Source organism: Peromyscus californicus, unplaced genomic scaffold (genome assembly GCF_007827085.1).
Source record: "Peromyscus californicus insignis strain IS unplaced genomic scaffold, ASM782708v3 Scaffold_10__1_contigs__length_136768540, whole genome shotgun sequence".
NCBI classification, from domain to species: Eukaryota; Metazoa; Chordata; class Mammalia; order Rodentia; family Cricetidae; genus Peromyscus; species Peromyscus californicus.
This window is the reverse complement of record NW_026294391.1, coordinates 48,130,453-48,145,197: the sequence shown is the minus strand read 5'-3', so window position 1 is coordinate 48,145,197 and position 14,745 is coordinate 48,130,453. Positions and strand designations below refer to the sequence as shown.

Below are 14,745 nucleotides of genomic sequence, written 5' to 3'. Positions count from 1 at the left end.
GTGTATATAACCTGATATTAAAAGGAAATTCCTACTACACTTATTAACTGTTTTAATTGGGTCAGAGTGGTTGGCCCATCTGAGCTTTAGGAACTTCTACTGAATATTTAAAATAGTATCTCAGATTACTGATGGAAATATTAAATGAAATAAACATCTACTGTTGACACATTTGTTTCCGCCTGTTGCCATCATCAAACTCAGTGTCACACAGCCATGCTCATTCCTGAAAAACTGAAGGCTAGAGCCAACTAGTATTTTTTTCAGATAAAGCACCAATTTTGTAACTGAATGAATGACAGAATCAGGGATGAAACTGAAAGTGACTAATCTTTCAGGTATGTGAACAGTGTGGACAATGACACCCATGTCAGGATTTGGGATTATAAAAATGTACTGTGTTTAAGTATTGTTCTTCATGTCTCATATTTAATACATATTAAATATATATGGTGACTATTTATTGTAGAATCTGAATATTTACCTTACTTTATATTCATGAAAATCATAAGAGGTAGGTAAAATTATTTCCCTTATCATAAACTGTAACATGTAGTCAGCATTAACAAAGAGATGTTTAGGAGCATGCTCTCAAGAGTTACTAGCAGAGCCAGAATTTGACACCAGCAACCCTATTCCAGGATCCCTGTTTGTATTCACAACCAAAGCTAATTAGCTTATCAGAAAGTATTAGGTATTATCATTTTATAATGAGAGAACAGAAGAAAACTAGAAGTGCTATCCCATGAAACAATCATATAACCTGGGAGTATTTTTATAACCAAAGCAAATGTCAAAGGGTCAGTTGTCAAAAGTATATCAACTTGGAAGAGAAAGAGAAGGACAGTTCTACCATGGTGACATTTAGAGAATTTCCTTTCTTGGGGTGAGTGGGAAACAGGGTTTGTCTTTGTGTAGCTCTGGCTGTACTGAACTTACTCTGTAGATGAGGCTGGCCTGGAACTCAGAGATCCATCTACCTCTGCCCCCTGAGTGCTGGGACTGGAGGTGTGCACCCCCACCACCTGACTGACAAGTTGCATTTTTAAAGGTGCAGACAAATAATTTGTTTGAGTGTGCTTCTAACAGACATGATGTGAAGAAGGAAGAATAAATATTTAATTCTCACATTTAGTCTCTCTGTCTCTCTGTCTCTGTCTCTGTCTGTCTCTCTCCCTCCCTTCCTCCCTTCCTCCCTCCATCCCTCTCTTTTACAGTGCTTATGATTCAGTTCAGTTTTTAAGTAAAGGAAATTAATTAGATGGTATCTAGACAGACAGATTTCATTAAAATTACTTCTCTTAAAACATGTGTGTAGCCAGGCGGTGGTGGTGTATGCCTTTAATCCCAGTACTAGGGAGGCAGAGCCAGGTGGATCTCTGTGAGTTCGAGGCCCGCCTGGGCTACCAAGTGAGTTCCAGGAAAGGCACAAAGTTACACAGAGAAACCCTGTCTCGGAAAAAAAAAATTGTGAAGTAAATATTTCCCCAGCACTATTCTGAACCCCCAAGCTCAACAGACACAAAGAAAACTCAAAAGCATTTTGAGGAAAGCATAAGCGAAGCACAAAAGTAAGATAGATTCTAATATTGACAAACAGAGGTCCATTGTGGTATAAAAGTATCAGCAAGTATAAATTCATATACCAATAATTAAACATGAATAGCATAAATGCAAATAATTTTAATTATTAATATTGATTACAACAAAATGTATAATAACAATATTGGTAGACACTTCCAAGGTCTTTTTTGATATAGCCATGACAAATATATCAAAATGTGATTTAAAAAATATATGTATACTCATGTCTTGTCCATATGTACAACTATGCACCACTGGAATGTACCTGTGGAGGTCACAAGAGGGCATTAGAGTCCTTGAGCTAGAGTTACAGATGGTTGTCAACTGCCTAAGGTGGGTGTTGGGAAACGAGCCCTGTTTCTCTGAATAAACAGCTAGTGATGTTAACTGCTGAGTCATCTCTCCCTATCCATGCCCAAGTGTATTTTTAAAGCTCTTTGAGGATATATAAATATATATGTGATAGTTTGTCAGTTTGATTGGATTTAGAATCACCTAGGACCCAGATCTTTGACATGTCTATGAGGGTAATTCCTGAGGGTCTTAATGCAAGACAGAGAACACAATGTGAATGTGGAGTGTGTTATCCTATGGGTTGGGTCACAGAATGAATAAAAAGGAAAAACAACAAAAAAGATAAAGTGTGCTGAGTGCTAAGATTCCCTGATCTCCACTTCACAAGCTCTATGAGTATGCAGTCCTAAAAGCAGCCCCTGTCACCATGAATTTTCTCATATCTTCCATGATGGACTATACCTTCTTAAACTGTGAACTAAAACAACCCCATCATTCATTAAACTGACTTTGTCAGGTATTTTTGTCACAGCAAAAGGAAAAGTAGCTAATACAATTTATGAATTATTCATCTAAAATTAGATCAGCAGGATTTCCAAATCCATTGCTCAAACTTTGGCTTTAAATTGAAGAGCAAAATTCCCTAGAGTCATAGTAACTATTACATCCTTAAAAGTTAAGACCAATTTCATGTATTTGTACAGGTTCCGGCAACAAATCTGAACATACACATATACATACACATATACATATACATATACATATATATATATACATACACACACATAAATATATTTTGTAATGTACTTTTAATTTCAACATTAATTAAAATAAAAGTATGGGCTTGGAATGGTGGTGCATGCCTTTAATTTAATCCTAGTACTCATGAAACAGAGGGAGGCAAATGTCTGTGAGTCTGAGGTCAGCCTGATCTACATAGCAAGCTCCAGGCCAGTCAAGTGAGACCTTGTCTTAAAGAAGCAATAACAATAACAATAATAAGCCACTTATCTCTTAGTGTTTGCATATAACTTCCATGCAAACAACTCCTTAGGTGACATGCAGTTAAAAATGAAGTAGGAGGGCCGGGCGGTGGTGGTGCACGCCTTTAATCCCAGCACTCGGGAGGCAGAGCCAGGCGGATCTCTGTGAGTTTGAAGCCAGCCTGGACTACCAAGTGAGTTCCAGGAAAGGCGCAAAGCTACACAGAGAAACCCTGTCTCGAAAAACCAAAAAAAAAAAAAAAAAAAACAAAAAACAAAAAAAAAAATGAAGTAGGAGAAGAAGTAATATTGATAATAGACAATAGTTTAAAATAATTAGCAGCCTTCCTTTTTGCTGTTTGGGGGACAAACACACATAGCATTCCCACATTTCTTCACTCTCATAGGTGCTAGCTGTCATTTTCTCTAGCTTAGTTACCAGCTTTCTTCTCAAGGAAATAGAAAAAAAACTTTTTTTGTTACAGCAATACCATTCATTTTTTTCCTTTTGCTGTAAATAACAACAAATATTGAACAGAAAAAAAGTAAAATTATGTTATTTTGAATACCCTGACTGTGATTGCTCAAATGTAAACAGTAAGGAACCCTCACATCCACATGGAACCCATTTTGTCTTAGGGTATGCATTAACAATTTGAAGTTCACTGTGTGTTACTCCTCTAAATTGAAACATTCCCTCTGGGAGGGAGGAAGAAGCTCATGAGTCTCAGGTGGTAACCCAAAGGTCCTCCTAAGTCCAAAATAAAAAAATTGTTAAGACCTCTCTCCAGCAATGTAAAAGGAGTAAACAATTGCTGAGGGTTGGGGAATTATGATCAGCCTAACTGCACAGAGAAAAGATATTCTGATTGACTGTTGAGCTGTTCACAAGCTGTGCAGAGAACTCCGGGGTGGCAGATTGGTGAATCATCATCTGTGTTAATGTGGGTTTTCTGGTGATGCAGCTGATTTCGAGTCATCCCTGCTCATTTTAAAAAGCCCCTCATTCATATTCCTGTTAGCAACCCCGATATGAGTTCATTCGTTCACAAAGCTGGATTTTCTTGCAATCATCACTTTGGTCTGTCATAAGTTCCCTTTCTGGGGTGAATAGACAGGTGTGTTGTGACTACCACGTATGAGCTAAGAGTCTGACTCTAGTAAATTAATCTTCTCATGCGGAAATGAAAAAAATCTGAAGATTTAAATTCCCTGCTCAACCCTTTGCTCTTACTTTTCCTGCTCTCACATCCCTAAAGGACATGTCGAGCCATCCTAAATTAGAAACCAGGCACTGAAAATGAAGCATCAACTAGTGTGACACATCTCATGTTATCTGTTCTTATTCTTCTTTGGGAATAGGATTATCTTTTGCATCCTAACAAGGGCAGTACAGACTTGTGCTAAATAAAGAAGAAAAACAAAAACAAAAAAACCCTTTCTTTAACTTCCCTTGGAGGAAATTCAAACTGATTAGATGAAAGTTTCTGTAATTATTTCTAAGACTGCTTTATATGATCTTTCCAAGATAATGAAAAAAAAGTAAATTGCAGAAATAAAATGACAAACTAAAAATAGTCAATGAAATTGATGGGTAGAAAAATAGGCACACATAATAGGTACATTAATATTATATAAATGAATACAAATGCAAAAACATTAGAAACAAGCAGAAAATTTTCTCAATTGTGCATTATACTTGATTTGTATTCTTATATTTTCTTTATATTCTGACTTTTAAAGCAATTAGCATATTTTGCATATATCCAGAAAAAAGTAAATGCTTAAAATATGCATTGTTTATTTCATCTCAAAGCAAAGTAACATCAAATACACTGTAAGGAAATATTTCCTTTATGTTTCATTATTTCATACTTAGAATATGTAGAAAAGTATATTTTTGATAGTGTTTGTTGATAAGTGGCATGGAAGTTTATTCCAATAGAGAGTCTCTGATATTCTAATGGCCATCTTCACTTTCATATTAGAACTATGCAGAGGCAACTCTGACCATCAGTCCCCTGTCTGCAATGATTATTTTCATAGTGTTCCCAAAGACATATTGTGTCATTTTATTTGACCTTCAGTTAACTAATTTATGCTGGTTTCTTTAGTAGTCCCATAAGACAGGTTTCCCTGACTTATACAGAGTCTAATAGAGGTACTCTTGTAGGTTTTCCTTTGTACTGTTTCTCAAAAATCCCATTAACAGAGTCTCCATTGTAATACTCATCTAATTATAACGTGCTCCTTGCTGAGCTCACAGGGCAAGCATTCTAATAAAACTGCAGTCCCATACCGAGAAGTAAAAAGAAATCCCTGTCATTCCCACTTCAGTAGTAAATTTTAATAAATTAGAGTCTGCAGAATTTTAAATCCACTTGCTAAAGGTAAAGTGAAAGGGCGAGTCTACTACTGATTTGAGAATGAATTCTGAATTTATAAACATACTGCTTTAATGTTAACAAGAATCATCGTTTTTTAAAAGCCATTTTAGAACTGGGATTGATGTCTCAAAAGCTGTACATATTTAATGTATATGTCTGTATTACTTGGAGACTAAAAATATGTGTATGAAACCATAACATATTCATAATCATTCAATATTCCTTCTTTTGTTCTCATTATTTTGATATATTATCTACCCTCCTAGGAAATTTTAAATATACACTGTATCATTGTTATGGAAGCTAAGCTATATGGCCAAACTCCAGGTCTTATATATCTTGCACAACTCAAACTTGGGCTCTTCTGTCATCACCTTACCATTTATCTATCTTCCATGCCTTTGCTACTGTAGCTTTCCCCTCTGTTTCTATAGGTCTCCCTCTCTCAGATCACATATATACGTAAGGCAGCTTCCTGTGTCTGGCTGGCTCATTTCACTTAGCATGTTTTCCTCTATATCTACTTATATTGTTACAAATGAAAAGACTTCTTTCTTTTTAAAATCTAAACAATATGCCACTGTATAAACATGTAAATTTTATTTAATTGTTCCTTTATGGACACTTATGTTGTTCCCATGTCTTAATTTTTCAGAATAAAGCTTCAGCAAACTGAATTGTGCAAACACCTCTAATCTCTAATATATAGAGAAGCAGGATTGCTATATCACATGGTAGTTCTGTTTGTATGTTTTGTTTATTTTTTTGTGAAGGGACTTTATACTATTTTTCACAATAGCAGTACAAATTTGCATTCCTATCAATAGTGTGCCAGAGTTCCTTGTAGTTAATGTCTTCCTCAGCCCCCGTCTAACATACTTTTTAAAGGTTTGTTTTGTTATTTCAAAGTGTGTGTGTGTGTGTGTGTGTGTGTGTGTGTGTGTGTGTGTGTGTTTCAGTATTTACACATGAGTGCAGATACCTGTGGAAGACAGAGGTGTCAGATCCTCCTAGAACCTCTTGACATGGATGTTTGGAACAGAATCAGAGCCTTCTCCAAGAGCAGCATGTGTTATTAACCCCTGAACTCTTTCTCTTTCTTTCTCATAAGTCCTGTCTTCTAGAAAGTAAATTAGGGACATTTTGGACTCACCAAAATAGGACAGGTAATGGAATATTTTCTCTGAATTGGTCAATGCAAATGAACTATATATTGTTGATGCATTTATTGCTTGTATATATTGTATATAGTTATTGTACTTATTGTATATAGTTTTTCTTATATTAATTATAACTTTTTAATTTTTTATTTTTATTAGACAAAAAAGGGGAAATGTGGTGATATTTTATTTGTGCTAAAATGTGGTGATATTTTATTTGTACTGTGATAAATAAAGCTTGCCTAGAGATCAAGGGGAAATGGCCAGCCATTTTAAGTAAACAAAGTCAGGCAGCACATGCCTTTAATCTGATCACTTATCAGGCAAGGACTCTGTGTGTTCAAGGCCATACTAGGGAACAGAGCCAAGCATGGTGACACATGCCTTTAATCCCAGTACCAACCATAGAGACCTGGAAGTCTGTATAGACAGTGACAAGGAAGTGAGGTAGCTGGGCTAAGAGCCAATGAGAGGGCAGAAAAGCAAGGCATATAAAGGCATGCATAGACAGCATAGCTTGCATTTGGAAGCTGTAAAATTGATGAGGTAAAGTTGGCTGGTAGCTTTCCCTATTTCCCTGATCTCTCTAAGGCTTTCACCCCTATATTTGGCTCCGTGTTTTTTATTTAAAAAGACCATTTAGAAATTTGTCTACAGGGGTTACTTACAGGAGCATAGGTAAAAGATTGCTTACAGGATTATGGGCAACTTAAAGGTTACTTCACAACCAAAAATACTGCCCTAGCATGGGTGACAACTCACGAAAATTCAATCTGTATAGCTTCCTACAGAAGTGGCAGGGAGCTTGATTGATTGGTGAGTCTACTTTCCCTAACATATCTTACTGCTCATACAACTATGGGCATGAGACTTGTGAATCTTGAGACTTTCTGAAATTCCCGAGCCTTGTAAATTTTGTTAGCTTTCTTTCTCTATAACCATTCTGTAGCTGGAGAATTTTTCTCCAGCTCCCACCACCAAGTCCCGCCAGTCCCGGAGCCCACTTATAAAATAAACACACAGACTCTTACATTATTTAAACTGCTTGACCATTAGCTCAGGCCTATCATTGTCTAGCTCTCACTCTTATATTCAGCCCATTTCTATTAATCTTTACTTTGCCATGTGGCTCGTGGCTTACCGGTACTTTACATCTTCCTTGTCTTGGTGGTGGCTCCAGCTGGTCTCCCTTTCCTTCCTCCTTCCTCAATTCTCCTCTCTCCTTGTCCCGCCTATACTTCCTGCCTGGTCACTGGCCAATCAGTGCTTTATTTATATAAAGTGATATCCACAGCACCATCCTGACAGGAATGAAGATATTCCAAAGAGACACATGTGCCTTTCTCTTCTGCTAACAGACTATTGACATGTGGCAACATTGAACAAATTTCTGCTTTTCAATACTACTTATCTTTTTAGTTGGGCAATTGAGGATGTGTGGCCTGACCTAAGTTGTCAGGGCATAAAAATGGCATTACAGCAAAGAGGATTGTAGTTTACCTTAATAAACATGTCTTAATTTTCTGTATTTTCAAAGACTGCATTTTTTAATAAGGTCACATTCACAGGAACCAAAACCTGTACAATGTCCTTTCATCATAGCTATGTTTTAGAATTGTTTTATTTTCCTTCATCTGTAGTTCCTATGATGATGAAATGGATATCTCAAGCAGTAATACACAGTAAATAGGTATTGAAGGAGGCAAAACACTAGGTTTTAGGCAGAGATTATAGATGCAAGGTAATTATAGCACCTGCAGACTCTGATATACATTTGAGGTCCTATGTGCTGGGTCATTAATAAATACCATTTTAACTACGAAATAGTAACTGAGATGTATTCCTAAGTTATGAAAGCTCAGCTATTAATATTTATTAGCACATACAGATATTTTATCAATATTGTTTTCTACAGATTTTATGTGTACTATGTCTATATGAAGATACCATAATGAAAGCTATTACTTTTGATGCTAGTCTTAAAGTAAAATTTTAATTTAGAAAATAAGGAAAGTTATGATGGGAGGAAGGAAGGAAATAAGGATGAAAGAAAAGAAAAGTGGTAAGTGATCAATAAGTAAGAAAAATTAAATGTACACACCGATGCTTTGATTTTAAAGCCACAAACATACAATTAAAGAAATCACTTAATGTTAAAATAGAAGAAAAGGACTTTCATCTGACATTCAGAGTCCTTACTTACACTGTGCTTATTTTGCCATTAAATAACCTTCCAGATTATCAGTTCTTGAGCAGAGAGGGCTGTAAGCAGGACAAAAACACATTAATATCTTCCTCCTCCCCAATGGGGTATAGAACCAGCCTGACCACTGTCATGTTTATATGGGTCATACATTAAACATGCCCTCTTCTGCTACCCTGAGAAAGAGTGGCCTCTATCACATAGCTTAAGTTACACAGGTCTCACTTTTCTACCTCTGTCATGTAGCATAGGTCATATACTAAATAACCTGCTTTCTTAAAGTACAAAACCTCAGCTTCTCTCATGAACCTTTAAAAATATCTAAGTTAAATTGCCTTGCAAAGCTGAATCTCTCTTTCAGACCCCTACCCCATAATGCCAATGATGATTTAACTCAACACCTCTCTCTAAAAATTCTTTTCCTCTCCTTCCCTAAAATATAACAATAATCTAGGAGCCCCAACTGGAACAGACCCTCTGGATAAGTGAGACAATTGATTAGCTTGATCTGTTTGGGAGGCATCCAGGCAGTGGGACTGGGTCCTGTACTCAGTGCATGAGTTGGCTGTTTGAAAACTGGGGCCTATGCAGGGTCCCTTGGCTCAGCCTGGGAGGAGGGGACTGGACCTGCCTGGACTGAGTCTACCAGGTTGCTCTCAGTCCGCGGGGGAGGCTTTGCCCTGGAGGAGATGGGAATGGGGGGTGGGCTGGGGGGAAGGCAGGGCGGGGGCGGGAGGGGGCAGAACAAGGGAATCCGTGGCTGATATGTAAAATTAAATTAAATTATAAAATAAAATAAAAAATATAACAATAATCTCAATGATCTGAAAATGTAACAAATGAGAATAGAATTATATTAAGAGTTTGATGTCTCCTAGTTATAGATTTTAGAACATATTTCAAGTGCTTTAAGGTGCCCTGTCACTGAACTATTTAATGGGAAATCATGTATGGTGTGTATTAGCTCAAAAATAAGTTTAGAGACCTGGGAATAGTACAGCATAATGTAGCTCTGGGGAAATGTCTTTGTTTTTTAAACAAATAGTGGTAATAAAGAAAGAACATTAGTGATGAGACAAGTTATTTTAAAAACCCTAAAAATAGGATCAGGTATTTGTTGCACCAAATAGACATTTAAAAATGATGGTTCATTTCTAGAAGGCTGGAAATAATCTATTTGTCTTCATCACCAGTCTCAAATCCCATGCAATTCCTTCAGTTTTTGTATTCCTTGAATTTTCATGAAATATTTCTTTTCATAAAAGTTCTAGTAATATTCTAATATATATATATATATACACATATATATTATGAATTGGATTCACTATTAGCAAGTCATGTGATAAGTAAACTATTTTTTGATTCTACTGTAGCAACCTAAATTTAGCAATACAAAAATGCCATCACAGAGCTGTTATGACACAGCTGTCAGTCTCTTTGATGTTGAATCAAGTCAAGTTCTTTATCCAAGGAAACAATGCATACCACAAATTAATCTAATGCCAACACTTGGAGTCAGAAAGACATGAATATGGCTTCTCCTTTGATACTTATTATGTGTGAATCTTGACAATACTTATAAACTAAGCATCAATTTCATAATAAATAATTTGGAGATGATTTAAACTTACAGCATAGTTGTAACAGTAAAATAACAAGTAGAAACTGTTATTGAAGAACAACATAGTACATCTTCCATGTTTACTAGTATATTATTCTTACAGTTGATTTACATAATTGAAGATTAAATGTTCACACACAGATGAGTTTGATGTTTTAAATTTTAATACTTTTTTTTGAGACAGTATTTCTCTGTGTAACAGCCCTGGCTGTCCTGGAACTAGCTCTGTAGACCAGGCTGGCCTTGAACTATCACAGATCCGCCTGCCTCTGCCTTCCAAGTGCTGGGATTAAAGGTATGGGCCACCACTGTCTTGCTAAATTTTAATTCTCATGGAAGCACATTTTTAAAGTTACTAATTACAAGTAACTTCTAATCCTTGTGTTATAGAAATAAATTATAGATGGTAAACTCAAAGCCTTCTTGAGCTATCGCATGACTCTACATCAATGTGCAAAAAATGGCTTTTTAAAACCAGTGTTTAATGGCAAAAGTTCCTGCTTTACCTGAAACTAGGAAAGTATGGTTATAAAATTTATGTTTAAGTAACAGAATAATTATGGTACTAGTCAAGGATCCTGATTTTGTGATGAGAGGCAGAAAGGATAGATCAGATCCAGCCACTTGGCCCAGGAAACTAAAGGAAAATGGAATGGGGCACAGCAAGATGTATGCATAGTTAGGCAGCCATGCCAAATTATCCTGATTGACCATTATTGTAAGACAGACCAAAGGATTTTTATCAATTACAAGAAAGTTGCTGTTGTTTGGGGATTAGTTTCATTCTTGACATAAGATATGTATTGATCAAACTTATTTTTTCTAGAATGCAATGTGCCTTTAAGAGACAAAGATTCAAAGAAGAATAATACAGAAAAAGTAGGGTCTTTAAGAGCCACGGATGCAGAGGTACCCACTCAAGTTATGTAAAATGGAAAAAAAGTAACAAGAAACCAGATCAGGAACAAGAGCTCTCTTCTGGCCAAGGCAGAACCAAGGACATTTCCAGCTTCTGGTCAAGCACAAGAATTAGGAGTGTCCACTTTCAGCATCCCTGTTCTGATAGTGTCTGACCATTTTCTATCTCCAGTTCTCATTAAAAATAAATTGGAAAGGCAAGATGGGCCGGTTTCATTCAGACTCTGAAGACTTCCATCTCTCACTGGAAAAGGACACTGGAAAATCTGGCTAATAATATGTTGATAGATGATGTAATTACAAATACTGAGCATATATTATCAATTTTTATCTTAGAGGCTTCTGTCTTGAAAGTGGAGAATCACTAGCTTTAGATGAACACACCTTACATGGTTCACATTTTTGAATGTAAAGTTAAGCAAGGATCTGACCCAAAATTTAATGTAGCAAGAAGACCAATACAAAATGGGGATGAGAGATGACAGCTTTTTATGTTCTTAATCCAATAAACCACTCAATCATAATTTGTTTCTCCCTTTTCCTCAGAATTGCATGAAGTATGCCTGACCCCTATATTATTGTAAGAAAAACACAAAACAAAAACCTCACCAGGTGTAGGATTAGGTCAGGATATCTGTAAGGTTAAATTGGTCAATGATATGGGGAAATTCCCTTAACACATGAGGAAAAAAATTCTAAAATAATACTGATTGGAGCAGGATAGAAAGATAAAGAAAATTAAGGGGGCATGAAAATCAGGCCTCTACCTTTGGATCTATTTTACCTTTCTTGCTGACTGAGAGCCAAGAAACCTCAAGACAGCTGATCATGCTAAAACTGTCTAAAGAGATGTGTGCTTTCCTAAAGATGTCTCACTAAAGATTTTAAAAGAAGCAAATTTTCTATATTTACTTAGGTCTAGAATACTAGTAATCTTCAGTTTTGTCATATTAGGACTCCTACCTCATCCCTTAATCTAAGCACCTTATAAAACCACCTTACAATTTAATTTACAAAAGAAAAATTCTTAAGAAAACTAATAAGTCAGCTCACATTCTTTCTTTCTCTCTCTCTCTGTGTGTGTGTGTGTGTGTGTGTGTGTATGTGTGTGTTGTGTGTGTGAGTGTGTGTGTGTGTGTTTGCGTGTGTGCACAAGCACATGTGTATGCTTGTACACGTTTGTGCACATGCACTTGGAGGACAGAAGTCAATGTCTGATGCCTTTCACTACCACTCTCTATTTTGTTTATTGAGTTACAGTCTCTTGCTGAACCTGGAGATCATTGATTAGTTAGGCTAGCTGGCTAATGACTGGTAGGTATCTGCCTGTCTCTACCCCTCAGTTCTGGGGTTATAGATATGGGTGCTTATCATGAATCTGTACCCTGATCTTCATGTTTTCATGGCAGGCACTTTTCTGAGAGAGCTACCTCATTAGCCCCCATCTCAAATATATTTTACTTAAATTTTAAACTTAATCTTCAAGTTTTGCTGTGAATGATATATTTTGAGTAATGTAATATAGAGAGCTACAAGATCACCTAGATTGTAAAGACACCTAAGAATGACTCGAGAAGCCATATTCATATCTAGGTTGTATACCATTCTTTTTCTATATTACTCTTTTTCTAAATATTTAATGAATTATCTATCATAACTTCATTCCACTGTCTCAAGGATTCACAGAAAGAAAATCCTCAGGTTGCTGGCCGCTACATTAAGGTCTATCTTATGGCCACTTTTGGCAATACCATCCTCACGACTAACAAAAATTAGCCAACCTCCAACAACCTGATAAAGTACCTGTTCATTCCTGTCAGTGGACATTGTGGAGCTCCCTCAATCAATGCTGTTTCTCGTTTCTTCAACTCTGTTTTTCTTCCTATTAAGACATGACAGAATGTCCTTGCTTTGGTTGCAATTTTTATCTCTGCAATTGCTGGGAAAAAGTTATCCCAAAAGATACCGGGATTATATCATGCTTGAAGTTATCAATTAGCATATAGAGACCCAAGTGAAGAGTCAGGATTCTAATTTCTTATTACAAGTTCCCTTTTTTATGTTATCAAAAGGAATTTAAAGTAGTAATCACACTTTGCTCAGCCAGGAATTTCTTTTTTTTTCAAGTTATTCTTCTCTCATATATTATATCATGACCACAGTTTCCCTTCCCTCCTTGCAGCTCCCCCCATCTCACCTCCCCCACAGGCACACTTACCCTCTGCTTCCTTTTTAGAAAAGAGCAGGTTTCCCAGTGATATCAATTGAGCATGTCATAGCAAGTTACAATAAGACTAGGCACAAATACTCATATCAAGGCTGGATGAGGCAACCCAGTAGGAGGAAAAGCGTCCCAAGAGCAGTCAAAAGTCTCAGAGACTCTCCCACTTTTACTTGAGTTGTTCCAGAAGTCTGAAAGCAGCTGCTGGTCGTAGAAAAGATTTCACTGCTGTTAGATTAGCTGGCTGATTTTTTCCAGAAGAAGCAACTGGACTTAAACTCAGAAGGCTAGATTGGAGTAAATCACACAGATAATGAGAACAAATTCTGAGAAATTCAGCAACAGTGTACAAGACCTCTTGAAACTCTTACTGTGGAAAGTGTAGTTCTCTCTTTTGGGTTCTCAGACTTGTTGATAGAATAATGTAGAAACACACTTCAGAAGGAAGTTCCAAACAATTTCATTGGAGTTTGAGAGAAAAACAGTAAAATAAAATAGAAAAACAATCTCCAGCTGATAGAATTTACATAATATTGAAACCAGGATGGTTACCTAATTGTTTGTTCTTGGAAATTTTAATAGCTTTTCTTAGTTGTCAACTTGACTGCATCTAGAATTAACAAAAACCCCAAAATGGAGTGTACAACTGTGAGGGATTTTTGCTTAATTTGAAATAGGAGAATATCTACTTCTAACCTGGATCTTGAGGAGGGACGACACATGCCTTTAATCCAGATCATTTGAGCTGTGAAAATCCACCTCTAATCCAAGTCACATCTTCTGCTTGAAGCCTATAAGGACATGGAAATAGGAAGCTCTCATTGGCATTAAAGCCTACTTATTTAGGAGCCCAGCGTCTACTGAAGACTAGCTGTGACATCCAGCCTTGTGTAGCGAGCAACTGCTGAATTCTTGGAATTTCTATTCATATGCAGCCATTCTTTGATTAATTGGACCACAGCCTTTAAGTCATTCTAATAAATCCCCTTTCTAAATCTAGAGAGGAAGTTCTGTTACTCTAGAGAACCCTGACTAATACAGAAATGAAACTGCTAAATAGCTTAGTTTCCTCCTTTTGGCTTTTTGTTTTTGTTTGTTTGTTTTTTGTCTGTTTTTGTTTTTATACCTTTTATTGAAAATATTTTTTACTCATGTATTATATCCTGATATGGTTTTCCCTCCCTCTACCTCTCTCAGTTCCTCCTCACCTCCCTCCCACCCAGATCCACCCCCTTTTGTCACTCATTAGAAGACAAACCGACTTCTAAGGAATAGTAATAAAATGTATAATAAGATAAAACAAAAACCAACACATTGAATAGTAAAAAACAAACAGATGGGAAAGAGCTCAAGAAAAGGCACAAGAAACAGATA

The 14,745-nt window shown here is 36.4% G+C and overlaps 1 pseudogene; it reads left to right on the top strand.

Annotated features, from left to right (window-relative positions):
* The first annotated feature begins 310 nt into the window (after positions 1-310).
* Positions 311-14,745, top strand: part of LOC128116605 (histone H3.3C-like) — a 29,697-nt pseudogene continuing 15,262 nt past the window's right edge.